The 17,888-nt window shown below is 37.9% G+C and overlaps 2 long non-coding RNA genes across 4 annotated transcripts in view; one reads left to right on the top strand and one right to left on the bottom strand.

Moving 5' to 3' along the window:
- The window catches only part of LOC130558677 (uncharacterized), a 9,874-nt gene extending 8,782 nt beyond the window's left edge, over positions 1 to 1,092 (top strand). For both annotated transcript variants that reach the window (XR_008963471.1, XR_008963470.1), the window contains exon 4: positions 797 to 1,092. This is a non-coding gene — a long non-coding RNA (uncharacterized LOC130558677). The remainder of the gene's footprint in view (positions 1 to 796) is intronic.
- An 857-nt stretch (positions 1,093 to 1,949) lies between these two features.
- Positions 1,950 to 4,433, bottom strand: LOC130558672 (uncharacterized). 2 transcript variants are annotated; one of them, XR_008963463.1, is made up of 4 exons: positions 4,392 to 4,433; positions 3,183 to 3,246; positions 2,854 to 2,907; positions 1,950 to 2,622 (listed from the first exon to the last, which is right to left on the bottom strand). It is a non-coding gene; the product is annotated as an uncharacterized LOC130558672 (long non-coding RNA). The 2 variants fall into 2 exon arrangements; XR_008963464.1 differs by lacking the exon at positions 4,392 to 4,433 and having other exon boundaries at positions 3,183 to 3,276.
- Between the last annotated feature and the right edge of the window lie 13,455 nt (positions 4,434 to 17,888).

The raw sequence follows: 17,888 nt of genomic DNA, 5'->3' as shown, positions 1-17,888 counted from the left end.
CTGAACAATGACATCAATGACTGTGGGTGTACACCACAGATACCTTGCGCCTCGTCTCGCCGAACACAAAGTTTTAATGTATGCGCACTCGCATCTTTGATAACTGTGAACATTGTTTTGTTTGACTATACATATACTGGCAGCGCGCAGCTCCTGCCGCAACTAAATTACATTATACTTGTTTCATATTGTCATTTATATACATATGATCAACCTGTATGGTCCTCAAAATAAATAGACTGCTGTTACGTAGGAGGGTTAGATTATTTAGTGTAGAGGTCATTTCAAGAGTGATAAACAAAGTGATGGAAAATACTTATTTTCATGCATGTTAAAAATGTGGAAAGAACTCACTGCATCTCACCCTTTCCTGGCTGCATTATTATTTGTAAAGTAGAGTTTATGGAATGTGTGCATACATTGTTACAAGTATGACAGTTAACATTTCAAAACAACATTTATTTATTTTGTTTAATATTTTATTAATTTAGGGAAATGGGCAAGATTCTTAGCCCTCATCAGTCTATTTGGATGTTGTTGATAGTGTAAAAACATCAACTTTAAAGCACATGTGATTGATGGATTAGCATTGGTCAACAATACTTATTCAATTAATGTAAAATAGTTTGACTTGACAAATTATTTTTAACAATTTAACTGTTAATCTGTGAACATTCTTACTGTCAGTTAATGGGCCAATGTTAGCATCCTTACCTAGAAGCACATGCTATGACTTTCTTACCTGTGTTAAATAAGTTAGTAACATCTATTTACAATCTATCTATTTACTTTACAGATGGAGCATGAAGAGACAGGCCATGGACCACAGCTCTAGTTTTTACGCACCCACCCCCACACACAGATTCAGATAAGATTTCTCACTGATTAAATGTTCATATGAAAGTTTGTTACGTTTTGGTGGTCAAGTTATAATTCATTGTCATAAATCTAAATGAAGAGTTTGGTTCCAAAATGAGATAACTACGTTTTCATTTTTTTTCAAAAATCATGTTTTTTATTGAGCATTCCAATTAATAGAAATCAAAGTGCAGCTGGTTTGTTTTGATTTAAGATATGATAACTAAAAAAGTACAGCTAACTAACACAAAAACATGATAACATAATTAAAAAAGATTTTTGAAAAATTAATGAGTTTTAAAACTCATTAATGTTAATGAGTTTTTAAAAAGCTTTTATAATTAAAATACCTGTTGATTGCACATGTAACTGTTGTATACTTTTTTGTTCCTGGAATGATGTTAATAAACATGATGTTGAAAGAGAAGGTTGCAGCACTGCTCATCTTAAAATGACATTTTAATAACCTAATCTAAACTATTTTTTGTTCCAAATAAACGTTCTCAGAACATTGGATTTTCAATACATTTTTGGTGGCAAGAACGTTATAGGAACATAATGCTAACCATACATTAACGTTCCAGCAACGTTAAGCAAACTGGACTTTTTAACGTTCTTCTAATGTTACAAATAAACGTTCTTAGAACATTAGATTTTCAATACATTTTTGGTTGCAAGAACGTTATAGGAACATTATGCTAACCATAAAAGAACGTTCCAGCAACGTTAAGCAATAACATATTAAAAGCAATAATGCTAACAAACTTCGACTGTAAGCTCCCCATATAGCAAACTGACTCCGGAACGGATCCGCCCCGGAAGTGTCACAAGCTCCGGAACGCATGCGCAAAACGGGTCCGGAACGGAGTCCACTTGCACAGCGCATCCAGAACAAATAGGGATTATTTGTTCTGTATCCACGCCCTGTATCCACTGATAAAGCAGCTGATCCGCCACGGATCCGATCAGGACCCGTTTATAAAGAAGCTGATCCGCCACGGATCCAATTTGGACCCGTTTATAAAGCAGCTGATCCGCCACGGATCCGATCAGGACCCGTTTATAAAGCAGCTGATTTTCCACGGATCCGATCAGGACCCGTTTATAAAGCAGCTGATCCGCCACGGATCCGATCTGGTCATTCTGTCTGGATACCTTTCAGATCCCTCATTTAAAACTAGTATTCTGGCCAAAACTAGCTAAAGAAATATTTCAAATCTAATGGACCGACATTGGATAGACTGGATTGCTCTATAATATTTAATATGCCTGCCTTTATTAATAAAACATGATGAAATCATTCAAAACTTGTAAATCAAAATTCAGCCATTTTAGCCAGTAACAATTATTTATGTATACAATTAATAGGTATTACAGAAAATGAAATGCAACCATAAATTGTCCAAAGAACATTTTTTATTTAATGAAAAAGAACACTTTTTTAATGTAGCTCAAGAAACATTTATTCTTATTAATGTTGCACTGCTTATTTTTTTGTGTGGAAACTGGGTTTTTTGAAGATGAATAGAAACAAAACTATTTAAAGTAGTAAACTTTATCTCAACTGTTACTACTTAACTGTTAAACGAACACTTCAAAACACAGAAGTTAACTGTGAAACACCGAAATGCTACTGTTGGGTGCTGACAGTGGGACGGCTCCTTGAGTTTCCCCTATCTGCTGCCAAGTTGAACCACCGTATTACGTGTTTTGTAATGTCATCATCAGTGGCGGCACGGGAGACATGGCTCTTTCTCACAGCACCTGTGATACACAAGCAAATTTTCATTAAACAAATTCATGAAATCACATAGGAGATACCAGTTTTTTTTAAGGATACACATAACCACTGTCTTTAAAACAAGAGTGTACAATCTGACATTTATAGGTACACTATGTAACTTTTGGAGCTCTAGCCGTTAATAAACAGAACTGCATGCGAGTTGTGAACCTCCGTGTTCTTTTTAAGTCTGTAGGCAAAGTTTACATACGTACCTTAAAGATGAAATTCTCCAAAAACAGACCAGTGGCACTTGAATGAGCTGTAAACTGCAAGAGAACACACACGCACAGTATCTTAATATGATTTAATATCTTAATATGACATGAAATAATTAGTCTACCAGAACTAAAGTTTACTGATACAAGTGGGTTTTTAAACTACGAAGTAGTTTATAAACCTAAAAACTTTTAACTTTAAATTATTGGTATAAATCTTTTGAAATTGCACATTTATTACATGTTAAAAGCTGTAGTGTGGACCATTATTAGTATTTTGACAAAATAGCTGGCTAAATCAAGTTTAAAACAGTATCAAATCTTACTTTACTCGGTTGTTTGGAAAAGATGAAATACTGCAAGACCAGTGGCACTTGAATGAGCTGTAAGCTGCAAAATAACACACACACACAACAGAACACACACGTGCGCACACACAACAGAACACACACACGCACAGTATCTTAATATGATTTAATATCTTAATATGACATGAAATAATTAGTCTACCAGAACTAAAGTTTACTGATACAAGTGGGTTTTTAAACTACGAAGTAGTTTATAAACCTAAAAACTTTTAAGTTTAAATTATTGGTATGAATCTTTTGAAATTGCACATTTATTACATGTTAAAAGCAGCACTGTAAACCCGGATAAGTTGGCAATACTCAAAATTTTTTGAGTTTTAGAGATTCTTGGTTTAAGTAAGCAGAACCTTCAAATTTTGATTACTGTTAAGTTAAAGTTCTTAACAAATCTTAGTTGGTGCGACTTAAATATTTAATTTATCCTTTTTATGAAATTAAGTAGACAGAACTTAAACAAACAAGTACCAAAATTGCATTTTTAAGTTAACTAAACTAAATTCTTTCGGTTTCATTATTTTGCATATTCCTTAGTCTTAATATGCATAAATCAAACACCTTGACTTATGCAATCCAAAATGAGCAAGAAGAGACTGATCTCAGAACTGGCATTAGCACAGTTACTGCTCACTGGTAACATACCACATGTTACAGGTGAAATGTAGCTTCGCAGAGACTAGGCACATGCACCACTCTTCTAAACAATGGTAACCACAAAACTGAAAAATATGTCAAACTCTTCTAAATATCTAAGAGAAGTGAACAAACACTAACAAGTCTTTAACGTTACTAAAAACATATAAAATAATCTTTTTTTTTTTAAATTTACTCTCCTAATGCAGTCTGACGCAAAGCATGCTGGGAATTGGAAATCCTTCTTGACCAATTGTTGAATTAACATGTTTAAATTAAGTAAGGAGCAAATAAAATGTTTGAGTTTTAGTCAAGTTATTCAAAAATAATCATTATACTTTACTCAAAAGTAAAAAAAAGTGTTTCACGAACTTAAAATATTTAAGTAAGTAGAACTTTTTTATAAAATTAAGTTGACATTACTTAATCTGTTTGATTATTTTGAACATTTGGGTTTACAGTGTGTAGTGTGGACCATTATTAGTATTTTGACAAAATAGCTGGCTAAATCAAGTTTAAACCAGTATCAAATCTTACTTTACTCGGTTGTTTGGAACAGATTAAATCACGCAAGACCAGTGGCACTTGAATGAGCTGTAAACTGCAAAATAACACACACACAACAGAACACACACGCACAGTATCTTTAGATTTAATATGATATGAAAATTATCTGAAACAACATTACATGGGGAGGTGGAGAATATATGTCAAAATATTAACAAAAGACTCAAACTATACCAGAAGTTCAGCGTAAAAAAACAGGTAACGCCTGCTTTTTTACTGGAAATGGGAGAAAACATGCGCTCAGGATTGGATTAAAATACGATTGAATCACCCCACCTCTCCTATTTTACTCAACGCTAATGACAATGTGCTGAAACTTGGCTTGCAAAAATCACTCCAGAATTAAAAACATCAAGCAAAGCAATCAACGGTAATGTTACTGGCTACGTAAATGTACAAATAAAGCATATTTTAACTATTCTTACCGTGTTCCGTCCTCACCGACCTGCCAGCTCCAGCGTTTCCACTGTGTGAGGAGATGGATTAAGTGACTGTGACGGTTTAAAAAAAGCGCGTTCGGTCAGAGAATTCGCCCAGCGTCAGTTGCGAGTCCGCGAGTTGACAGTGCGTTGTGCGGAGGCGGGGCATATTCTGTGCGTGTGGCCGAATACGCCCTTTTCACATGACGTGACGCATCTGCCGCGAAGCAGCGTATCATTACTTCCGCTAGCACTCCAGTTCATAAGGTGGCGGTAATGCACCTATAAGCTGATTTGCCAACCGACAGTAAAACTCAAGAAGAACAAGTTACTTACGCTAGCGCCTCAGAATGGAGTTTACCAAGTGGCTTGCACATCTGCCACAAATACGTCTAGATGATGTACAACGTCTTGCAGACAAATTTTCGCTAACGACAAGATCAAAGCTAGAGAAAGGATACAAATTCTTCGTTGAACAGTACCTGTTTGATTATGAAGGTAAGTGTTTTGTTTTCTTTTTGTGTTAGCGAAGGTGCTAGGTAGGGATGTAACGATTCACTCAGCTCACGATGCGATGCGAGTCACGATTCTGATCTCACGATGCGATTTATTCACGATTTACTCACGATTTATTTTTAAAAAATGAGTTGAAACAAATTAGAAATGAACAACTTCCCTTGCATTATTTCTTAAATGCTTCACGTTTCTTTGTATAATAAAATAATGTTTTAATTCAAATAACAAAACTAAACTGCAATTTTATAACAAATTAATAATAGAAAAAGTCTCTTCAATATAAACAAACTAATACTGTCTGTGCTTTTCTTGGATTTTTTTGCATTTAAGAAATATCAGCATGGCCACGTTTAGATTTGCAGTGAAAATAGCGGCCCCTGCTGTTCAAAAAATGTATTGCGATTCAGTTCAAGCCTCAACCGATTTGAATCGTCACTCATTATAACCGATTTTCAACCGGCTCATGGTGAATCGTTACATCCCTAGTGCTAGGATAAGTACTTGAATACGTGTTCTGTCAGTTTTTTTTCTCACTGTTGTTAAATTCCAGCGCGACGGCAAAACGGAAGTTCTTCTTCTTGTTTGTTGCAAGACGGATGTTATGATACACTGCTTTGCAAAAAGGTGGAAGTTAAGTGACGTCATTGTGAAAAGGGCGTATTGAATCAGAGTACAGCGGACCAGGTGACTTGAAGGTGGATCCGCCCCGAAGTCTATTGCTATCAGGGTCTGGAAAGTATTGTATGTGAACGTTAGGCATTGTTCAATATATATTTTTGAAATATTTTCCACTGTCATGGCCTCCTCTCTCAGTGTGACTCTTTTAGTGGGAGTGAAAAGTACAAACAAAGCATATACAAATGCATTCATTTCCATTTCGAGCTTCGCAAGTTCGCATACACTTGCTCCCGGTAAGCGGCTGTACATTGCGCATGCGCAAAGCGTGCGTGCGTGCGCAGAAGACCCTGGGAAATCACCCAAAAATGAAAAAAGTATAATTAGGGTCGTTATTTCGTTTTGGTTTATTTATTTATTGGATTTCCCTTTTAAAGTTGAAATAAGAAGCAAAACATTTTTTTTTTTTTTTTGTGCATATAGAAAAACGGAAAAACGAAATATCGACTGTTTTTTTCTTTTTCCGTTTGTTATATTGAATGGAATAATCAATGATCAGATGATACACGGACCCGACCCAAATCTTAACCGAACTACTTCTTTTTATGGAAAGCCTAACTCAAGCCAGGATGTAGCCAAATTAATACTTGTTTTTTTGTTTCTTCTGGCTGACCAGAGTCACGCCAAAAACGAGCCTAATTCTGTTTCACACAAGACTGTGGAAAAAAAACAATGCCAGAATTAAGACAAAACTGCCAAATTTAAATCAGATTTGTCTTAGAATTTGTTGTTATCTGGGAAGAGATGAGCTGTGACGTGATCTTGATTTTGAAAAAGTGGGATATGTTTAAAATCCCCACCCCCACATGCTGCTTTTCACAGGCGCCAACTGTTTTTTTTTCAGGCGCCAACGGGTGTACAGTTAAATGCTGCAAATTTACAGAAAGGGATTAATCCATGGGCGTAATTTGCGGGTGGACGGGTGGTACATGTCCCCACCACTTTTTGCCTAAGTCAATTTTGTCCCCACCACTTATTGGAAGAAATAAAAAATACGGAGTGTCTATTTACCGTGCAAGTAGCCCGCTTTGTAAGCAGAGGCTATTTATACTAACTCCGCCCATCAGTTTCAGATTAGAATAGACAAAATGTAAGAAAGGCACATGAAAGTTAACTGCTCCAGTGGCGTGGATTGTAAAGCAAGTGTTACTGCTTCATGTCGTCGTGGGTACGGGACTGTTGTTTGCTGAACTTTTTCACATATCAGATTGTAAAGGTGTTTATTTTTAATAAAATGATGAAAATATTTGAAAATGGCTGTTCAAGTCATACATGTACCAAACATTTTGTGCTTAATTGCACTTTGGTGCTATATATTCGTCCTCATTGTTCTGGACATGCGGTTGCTATTGTCTATTGCAAGATTAATTACATTTTGATACTTGATAGAAAACTCCAATAAATGGAAAAAGTCACAACTTTGTAGTTTCATGAGTTCAAAACAAAATTTAGAAAGTTTGTTGTATATTTGTAGCCTATCTGGCAATGCCCGTAGTAATAAGTGAAAATAAGATTTTTAAAGATATTATTTTTCCATCTGTTTCCCCTGTATACTTGTATGTTTGTCCTTATTAGCAGGGGGTTCCCAAACGTCTCAATCCTTGACCCACCGACAGGTAATCTGTGTCAAACACACAAATTTTATCACGAATTAATACGTTTAATTACGTACGGCAACAGCCATCCTTACAAATAATAAAGCACAACATGCTTTAAATGATCTATTGATGAAAACATGATATAGTTTAAAAACAAATGGAAGCAGATCTGATGTGAAAATTTAGAATAGTGAGTTCAGCGGATTCGAACCTGCTTCACGGCTGTGTCTTTAATACTTGTCATGCGTCTTTCGCACTAACATTACACCACTGAAGCCGTCGATGAAGCAGAGCAGTTTTTATATTGTTTTCTAGAAGAGGAGTCACCTACATTTTTCGTGCTTGTGACGCCCATGAATATTCCCAACGAGTTATTACGATTTTCTTTTTTTAAAGTATTGTTTGTGTTTGTTTCAAAACAAAGTTACGCCACTGGATTAATCTATGGGCTTTGGTCTGTTAATCTACAGGATTAAACTGTTTTATTAGAACTGTCTTAACTATTGAAATAACATTATTTTACTGTTGGAAATTGCCAGTTTTTAACAGCATTTTTTTACAGTGTAGTTTATGTGGAGTTACATCTGAAGCAACTTGCAGTGATAAAGATCTTCCAGCTCAGATTTCTGCATGCATGCCAAAAAAGTGTGTGGTGTTAATTTCTCCTATATTCCATTTGAAAACATGAATCATTTATTTTCTAAATCCAGATGTTACTATGTTGGTTTCCATTCAAACTAATATCTTCTGTCTTCTGAAGACTTGAAGATGATTTGACCTACCTCAAAAACCAAGTTGACACAACAACAGAATTTAAGTTGTGTGTTGACAGAGAAGATCTTCCAGAAAGAGGCATAATCCAGTGGAAAAGAAAGAAAATGGCATATCCTGTCAGTCTTCTCAAGGTGGTTTATATAGGAGAGTCGGGCATTGATGCAGGGGCTCTGAGAAAAGAGTTTCTGACTGGTTAGTTTTTTTTTACATTTTAACTTGATATATGAAGCAAGTTGATATAAAGAAGCAAATAACAACAAGAATTTGCTCTTTAAGAAATTATTTCAGGCATTGAAAAACGATTATTTGAGGGAACGGGGAGCCAGGAGGGGAAAAATCCCAAGTACTCCTTAACTGATCTTGATGCTGAGAATTTTAAGTGGGTTTTTACAAGTTAACATTTAAAATGTTTTATTTATTTTAATGCCCTGTACTGAAGGATCGTGTAATTTAACGATAGATTGTCTCTTGGGATGTTCTTTTGAAAACAGAGTCGTTGGGGAAATATTCGCAGTCAGTCTTGCTCAAGGAGGACCTGCTCCGGTTTTTCTGAGGGAGTGGTGCTACAACTTTCCCTGTTCAGGAGACATTGACTTCAGTTGTCTGATTAAGGAGGATGTGATGGATTTGGAATCATCTCTTCTCATCTGTAGGGTAAGCTGACATTTCAACTCAGTGTTAGTCAGGTCTAAACATTTTTAACATGCTTTCTAATCATCTTTTAACTGTTAAAATTTACAGATTGAAAATGCCGCTGATACAGAATCTCTAATCATGTTGTCTGATGAAATTGTAAGTTGTGGGTATACTAACCAGATAACACATGAGCACAAAGAAAGCATATTTTTTTTACAGGAATTGCTGTGTGTGTGTGTGTTAACATTGTTTTCTTCTTTATAGGGCTGTTGTCCTCCACTCTACAACAAGACTGATTCCAATTCTGCAGCAAATTCAAAATTGTCACGGTCCTAGTCAGGACATCGTCTGGCACGGGGTTGTGTTTGTTTTTGTCGAGCATGTGGCTGCCGCCGAGTTGTCGGCGGACCACATGCTCGTGTCCGCGTCATTCATCCCACCCTCTTGTTTCCGTATGACTTCCCTTACAGTGGTGTTTTTCCACTCCGTGCCCACACACCCGCTGGCACTTCCCTCATTATGTGATAGAGTTTCCTTAATCACCCCGCACCTGATTATGATTTCCTCGTTACGTTCCCTTTATAGTTCCCTCAGTGTTTCTTGTCCGGTGTCTGTTCGTTGTATGTTATTTCAGCTCAGACTGCCCCAGGCATAGCTGCGGCTTGCCTGTTGAAGCCTTTAAAGATTACCTCTTGCCAAGATTCTCAGCCTTAGCCTAGTCTTGTCTCCGTTAAAACTCACTTACCTTCTGGATTCTTCTTGCCTCCCTCCGCTCTGCTTTCTTCAGCAGCTTTCGTTGGCGTTCCGGTCAGCCGTCACCGTCATCAGACGACTGCTCTTGGGAGATCTCACAAGGACCTCTTCGAGCGCCGCATTCCCCCAGCCTGCCAGTGCGGACTTCGAGTCGAGTGAGGTCTTCAGGCGCTTCCGCCCAATCCACAGCACCGGCGGCCTATCCTCGACTCTTCTCGCTGGATCTTCTCTCCCGGTGGTGCCGGACTTCTTCATGCTCTGCAGGGGAATGCTCGCGACCTGCTTCCATACCTTGTTTACTAATTACCTGTGACCAATAAAGACTCTGTTTTCTCCCGCACTTGGGTCTCCCGTGGTTCTGTCATGACAAAAATGGCATGCGATTATGTGGCCTGGTATATCAAATGAGTGCCAACTCTAAAGTATGCAAAGCACTATTTGTTCCAGGAAAGATTACAGCCTTCTTCCACCTTAGAAATGTTGCCAAATTGCGAAATATTTTATGTGTGGCTGACGCAGAGAAGCTTATTCATGCATTTGTGACCTCAAGACTTGACTACTGTAATGCACTACTTAGTGGTTGTCCTGCATCAACAATAAACAAACTACAGTTAGTTCAGAATGCAGCTGCCAGAGTTCTAACCAGGTCCAGAAAATATGATCACATAACCCCAATGTTATCAACCCTTCACTGGTTACCCATTAAGTATCGTATTGACTTTAAAGTTCTTTTAAGCCTTAAACGGTTTAGCCCCTACCTACATAACAGAGCTTCTACCACACTACAACCCATCACGCTCTCTTAAGATCTCAAAACTCCAGACTTTTGATAACACCTAGAATAACTAAATCCACCAAAGGGGGTAGAGCTTTCTCATATGTAGCACCTAAACTCTGGAATAGCCTCCCCGATACTATTCGAGTGTCAGACACACTCTCCCAATTTAAATCTAGATTAAAGACACATCTTTTCAGCCAAGCATTCACTAATACATAATGAACAGCAGCTACGCTAATTATTCTCTTTCTGCCCTCGCCTCGGGATGCCCATCCCGAGGTAGGGAGAGATTCCGCCAGGCCCAGATGAACGTCAAAAGCCCATCCCCAACTACATCGGAAAATCCCGAGCCATCCTCCTGTGAGAGCGTGCAGACTGACTGACCATCCCAGCTCCATCCAAGGCAATTCCATCACCACCCAAGAAAAAGGTGACCATCTGACCGGCCCAGCTCAACAATTCCATCCCCAACCGAGAGCAAAGACGGACTACTTGTCACATTAATGCTAAATTTACAATACTTGGTATTTAATGCTAAACTTACATCACATGACAGCAGTTTGAAGTTATAGCTGCACTCAGTGACTTTGATTGGAGGTTTCTGGGACCTGCGTGAAGTTGGCCCCCCACCCAACGCAAAACATTTGCAAAATAGGCTCAATCGTTTGTGCTCCGTTTGTGCTGGTTTGTGCCGTAAAAATTTTCGTTTGTGCTGCTTCAGTTTTTTAGATAATAGAAGAATAATTATAGGTCATTCGGAGGTCATTTATCCCCCCGACATGCTCCAAAATCACCGCAAATAGTCTCGCTTGTTTGTGCTCCGTTTGTGCCGCGAAAAGTTTTGTTTGTGCTGCTTCGGTTTTTTAAATATTACACATTGAATTATAGGCGATGACGTCATCAGCCCCCCGACATGCTCCAAACTCATCCAAAATAGGCTCAATCGTTTGTGCTCTGTTTGTGCCGCGAAAAGTTTCATTTGTGCTGCTTCAGTTTTTTTAGATAATAGAAGAATAATTATAGGTCATTCGGAGGTCACTTATCCCCCGACATGCTCCAAAATCACCGCAAATAGTCTCGCTTGTTTGTGCCGTAAAACATTTCGTGTGTGCTGGTTCAGTTTTTTAAACATTAGACATTTAATTATAGGCGATGACGTCATCAGCCCACTGACATGCTCCAAACTTGTCCAAAATAGGCTCAATCGTTTGTGCCGCGAAACATTTCGTTTGTGCTTCTTCGTTTTTTTTAGATAATAAAAAAAATATTGTACATTCCGTGTTCACTCAGTCGAACTGCCGACTTTCTGTCAAAAGACAAATGTATTTGTACAATAAACAATGATCTTCTCTTCATTCAATGGGTTCTCTTGTCTTTCTCTTTATTTACACGGAGTAGCCTTTCATCCACTACGCTTCACTGCCACCACTGCGCATGACACTTATGTTAAACAAGCTCCTCTGGGAAATAGTGTTAGCAGAGAAAAAATCCATAAAGTTACTATATCAAATTTCTGGCAAATGTAAGTACAATATTTTCACACTGACAGTTACAATATTTTAAGACCTCCTTAAAAAATAAAGGTAGGACATTCAAGAAAGCTTAGATTGTCAATATTTATTGAACAGAAAACTCTTTGCTAATACTAGTATTGGTAATGAAATGCTAATTACATGCTGCACATGTGACCTCAGGCTCATGTGTCATAGCCTATGAGATCATGAGCAACAAAGTTTGATTTCAACCATTAATTTTCACGATGATTTCAATTTGTGATATGGCATTACTTAGTCAATTTTGAAGATATGAATGTATGTTCACACACTGTTCTTTACATTATGTAGGATGATTTCATGTTAAAAACAGCAAATCACATGCGAAACACTTCAGCTGGGTTTTCATAGAAAGGGTCACATAATATTCTTATATGTAACCCTGCCAGTGAAAACCGAGTTAAAGGTTTTTTTGGTGATTTGCTGTTATATACATAAATCATCCTACACAACGTAAGAACATTATTTGAAAATATAACATTTATATATTTTATAAACTAGTAATGCCATATCACAAATTTAAATCATAGTGAAAATTAATAGTTAAAATCAAACTTTGTTGCTCATGACCTCATAGTTTATGAGACTTTAGCCTGGTTTTCAGAGTCAGGTTCACATATATTATTAGTACATTATATTATCCTAATATTCAGACCAATAGTTATCCATAAAAATAAGTTTATGCTATACATGACATTTGTGAGTCAGGATTATTTATGTGGGTAATTACATTTTGCTTATACCAGATGCCCAAGAAACCAGCAGTTGACAGGGATTCCATGTTCACAGTCCTGTGTTCATCAAGAGAGGCAATAGCACAAAATGGCAACATACTGTAGCTACTCCTAATCAGAGAATCTGGACAAATCTTAGTGAGCAGCTAGAAAACAAGATCACCCCAAAGGCTCTATACACTTTTGTGAAATTAAACAGACACAACATCTGGACTGCTTTAGTGCTTACTTGTGAAAGTGAGCATGAAACAAGTGTCAGTAGTGATGACACTGACTTTGAGCCAGGGTCCCTTTCCTCCACGCCAAAACACTGCAGGACTTTTGATCTTCAAGTTCCATTTCAGAAATGGATTGAATTCATGCCTGAAACAGTTGAATACAATGACAAGTTCTCTAAAACACAAAAAAAAGAATACACAATTTTGAAGCCTGGCATCTGGACGCATGTGATAAATTCTCATATCTGGCAAGAAGTGAAGAGCTCTTGCACATTTGCCTTTAAAAGAGCTAAGGTCTACCCATCAGACACAGAGAAATACATCGAAATCAGAGGCAACTGTAAGGAGTGTCACGCCAACATTCATATAAAATGTGACAGAGAGCCTGAAATGAACAGCCCAATGGTGCTCAAGTGTTTTATTACAAACACTGATGACACCCTGCACACTGGCTGTCCCAAGCGTGCAATGTCTGGTCACTTGCGTGTGCAGATATCCCAAGAACTGTGTGAGGGTAGAATGGAACCCCATGTATGGAGGGCATCAGAGGCAACAAAACTGATGGACTTTGGAGATCCCGAGCCAAGCCATCTGCCTAATCTGGCCACCCTGCGCAAAGCAAAGCAAGAGAGAAATGATTTAGAATTAGGTGACAAGGATCCTATTTTGTCACTGCAGATACTAAACAGTGCACCTCACAGTGGTAGCATTAAAGACATTGGACTGGACAAGTTTTTCTGTCACTATTCGAGTCAAACACAAATGTATCTACTAACCCCACTGTGAGTTTTGATGCAACTGGCTCAGTAGTGAGGAAACTACAGAGACCAAATGGTATTTCTGGTCATATCTTTTTATATCAGGGCATTCTGGCAGGTGATGAAAGCTCAAGTGTCCCAGTGGTGCAAATGCTGTCAGAGAGACACGATGTTAATGCAATAACACATTGGATGACAGAATGGATACGTGCAGGTGCACCAACTCCAAAAGAGGTTGTGAGTGACTTTTCTCTGGCTTTGCTCGGAGCTCTGGTCAAAGCATTTACTCCTCATCGGGATCTCAAGACCTACATCAATGAGTGTTGTGGTGTCTTACTTGGTAAACAGTCAGCAAAAGTGCCATCTTGTTTTGTTCGGGTTGATGTGGCACACTGCATAAAGATGATCTGCCAGTGGGACTGCTTGCGGAAAAAAACACATCGCATCAAAGATTTCTATGTGAGGTCAATGGCACAGCTTCTGAAGTCACAATCCATGGACGATGCAAGGGAGTTACTACGCAGTATAACTGTTGTTGCTCTCAGTGAAGCAGAGGGCAATGACAGCTCTGGAGGCCCACTCATATCAGAAAGGTGCAAGATATACCTGAAAGCCCGAATTGCAGAAGAGTGTGTCATCATTCCAGACGTAGAGGGTGAGGACCTGGACGAACTGGATCCATGTGACCAAACACAGACAGACCTAAGGCAGTGGGTGACAGACATATGTGAGGAGAGCAGGTCACTTGCTGTGGCTAACGGTGATCGTGATAATATGCACTTCCTCCCTGAGATTATTCCCAATATAATCTGTCTTGCAAATTACTTACCACTCTGGACAGGGGTAATGATCCCTCACTTCCGTAGCACCAACGTCACCGCAAGTTCAGCTAATGTTGAGGCAGAGTTCAAAAACATCAAGCACGGCCTTTTCAAGCATGAAAACCTGCCTATGCGGGTGGATCGATTCATTGCTCGACATTTGTCCTTCATTGAAGGCAACATGCGAATTTGTGCCGCAAAACAAAAAGTTGAAAAAAAGGGTCAAGAAGATGCAGATCCTGCCACAGTCATCGTCACAGGAGCAAATACACTACCCAGCACAACTTGTAAAGTAGATGGAAAACCAGAAATGGATGCTGCCTCTTCTGCAAAGTCTGACACTGTCACAAACATCCATTCAAGAGATGAAGACATGGTTGAAAACTGGAGAGGCTTAGCAGTTCCGCCCAAAAAGAGGAAGAGGAATTCATACCTCTCTCCTTGTCCTGAATGGCTCCAAGCAGATCCATCTGTAAAGGGGAAAAAATTGAAAGTGGAACTGTTAAAAAACGGAAATAATCAACAGCCTGTTAAATTCAGGAAATCAAGAATCTCCGTGCTGAACACCTGTGCTTTTGATGCTTTTTGTCAATGTTTATGTTGTGCTTTCTGCGATAGTGGCACTTTCAGAAATATTGTTTGTAGTGAAAACACCAGTAACCTCCTCCAGCTTGTGAAAACCATCACCACAAACGGTCTGAATGCACAGGCCTACACACAGAGGGCAGAGCTGTTGAGTGAAATATTCAAAGCTGTCAATTTGAAGTCAGGTGCTCTTCAAATCAATGCACAGTGCCACATCTCTACAATCATTGAAAAGTCAATGACAAAACGTGCATGTGTTTGTACGTTGACAAAACATTGCTCCTCTCAGTACTGCGGTCTCAGCAAACATGTAACAAGGGAAATTCCATTTGTTTCTACTTCTGTTGCTGTACTGCAGGCTTCTGGTATGGCTCATCTTCAGACCGCAGTGGAAGAAGGCCTTAACCATCCAGAATCCCCCTGCCTCAGGCCAATCCAAAATCCAACACAGTGTCCCTCTGAATTCAAGACAGAGTCTACCTCAGGAACAGTGCTCTGTGCAGGGAAAGTTTCCCACGGTTACAGTCTAAGAGAACTTCTATGGATTGACACTGACCTGGGAAGAAGCAACTCCACAGAATTTCCTTTGTGTGAATTTCCTTCCAATCTGATGCTCCAAGGAAAGAGATTTACCTTAAGGGCAGTCATTGCTTTCAAAGGAGGCTTAACCCAGGATGCTCTTGGACATTATGTGGCCTACTGTAGGAGGCCTCCATGTTTCTGGGAGTTGTATGACGACCTGAAAAGTGGAGTGACAGGAGTGTCAGAAAAAAACAAAATATGCCCACATGCTGTGTTATACACAAAAGAATGATTACATTCGTACAGTACAGTATTTTTGCTGTATGCCACCAACCTTTGTGTTCTTAGTCCTGTTTGGAGAGTCATCTTTGCTTTTCTGTAAATTGGGCTTGATGGTGTTTGTACTCCTAATCTGTTATTCAGTGTGGTATTTCTGAAGCGAGACAGTGGCTTATCAGTATTAAGTGTTTATAGGTTTAAAGTGTTTAAAGGTCCGTTATTTCTGTTAATAGATGTTGGATAGTACATGTTCAATTTCACATTAAATCACATATGAATTCATTCTTAATTCATTGATTCATACATTCATATATACATACACATACACATACACATACATACACACATACACACCATACACACACCTTATACTGTATATACATTCACCTTGCAGAATTAGGAAGATGTTGAAAATAAGAGAAATTTAAAAATATATAATTTGTTTTTATTTTAGCACTTCTAACAAGTTTTATATGTAACATATGTTTACATATAAGTCCATAACAAAGAATTATAACTGAATTTATATAAATTTTTATAAATGTAACATTATTTAAGGGTAAATTTAAGAGTTTCTTGTTTGTTCCGTGTCATTAAACAGTTCACCGATCTTAAGAAAGTTCATAAAGGTCCTGCAGAAACTTTGACCTCTGTCCAGCAATGAGGACAATCGAGAAACTCATACAAAACTATTACAAAAAAACATTCAGTGATGCTCGAAACGTCAACACCATACATTTAAAAGCAGGTGTATGTAATCTTTGGACTAAGTGATCAGCATACATTATTATTTTGTTTCAAATTATTTTTTTATTTAGTAATGTCCTTCATAAGCTAATATATATATATATATATATATATATATATATATATGTGTGTGTGTGTGTGTTTTCCAGAAGACAAAGTAATAACAATTTACACCAATGAGTGTAATCTTGGGCTCGAGTTTTAGTGTAAGGTGTTCACTTCTTTGAGCATCACTGTTTAAATGTTTGTGGCTAATATAGTCACTGCTGGACAGGGGTAAAAAATGCAGAAGATGCTGAAAATGCAAATATTATGCAGGACCTGTATGATCTTTCTGACGATCAGTGGACAGTCCAGGACAAACAAACTCAGGATAAAATTAAAAACAAACCTTTATTTTCAAAATACTTGCCCTTCTTAAATGTTCAACATTTTCCAGAGTCTGCAGTGTATGTAAACTTTTGACCACTATATATACGTACAGTATATACAAACAAACTATGTGTAAAATATGTAAAAAAGTGTAAGAATAGTTTAAAATCTCAAGCCTATCTTCTGGTTTGTCTGTCAGATCACTGGATTGCAGCATTCAGAATCAGTTCCAGGGTTTATTGTGAAAAGGTAGATGAACAGGTGAGGGTGGATCTACAATAAAAAAAGTAATTAAAGAAACAATTAGCATGACATGTCTTGACTTATGCATCGTAGCAAACTACGCCATATAATGCTATGGCAATATATTCATATACATAAATATATTAATATATAATAATTTATCATCAGCCTTACAGCAACATAATGTCAGAAAAAAAATTAAGGGTACACGGATGGACGTACTACAGCTTAAGATATTCACCAAAACTGCAATTTCAATAATATAAACTGAGGTAAATGCGCCGAGCGCGTTCTCTTAGCCCAGCCAGTTTAGGTCTAAATAAGCTCAATAACCATGGAAACATGACATTTACTTATAAAATAGTGTCTATAGCTAATTAAGTTAATAATTATCTTTAAAGAAACTGGTACTCACAATCATTCAAAGACGAACACTAATCACACATTTGTTATTGCTCACGTTTACTAAACATGTGCCTCACCTCG

Source organism: Triplophysa rosa, linkage group LG8 (genome assembly GCF_024868665.1).
Source record: "Triplophysa rosa linkage group LG8, Trosa_1v2, whole genome shotgun sequence".
Taxonomy (NCBI): Eukaryota; Metazoa; Chordata; class Actinopteri; order Cypriniformes; family Nemacheilidae; genus Triplophysa; species Triplophysa rosa.
This window is presented reverse-complemented; position numbering and strand designations above follow the sequence as displayed.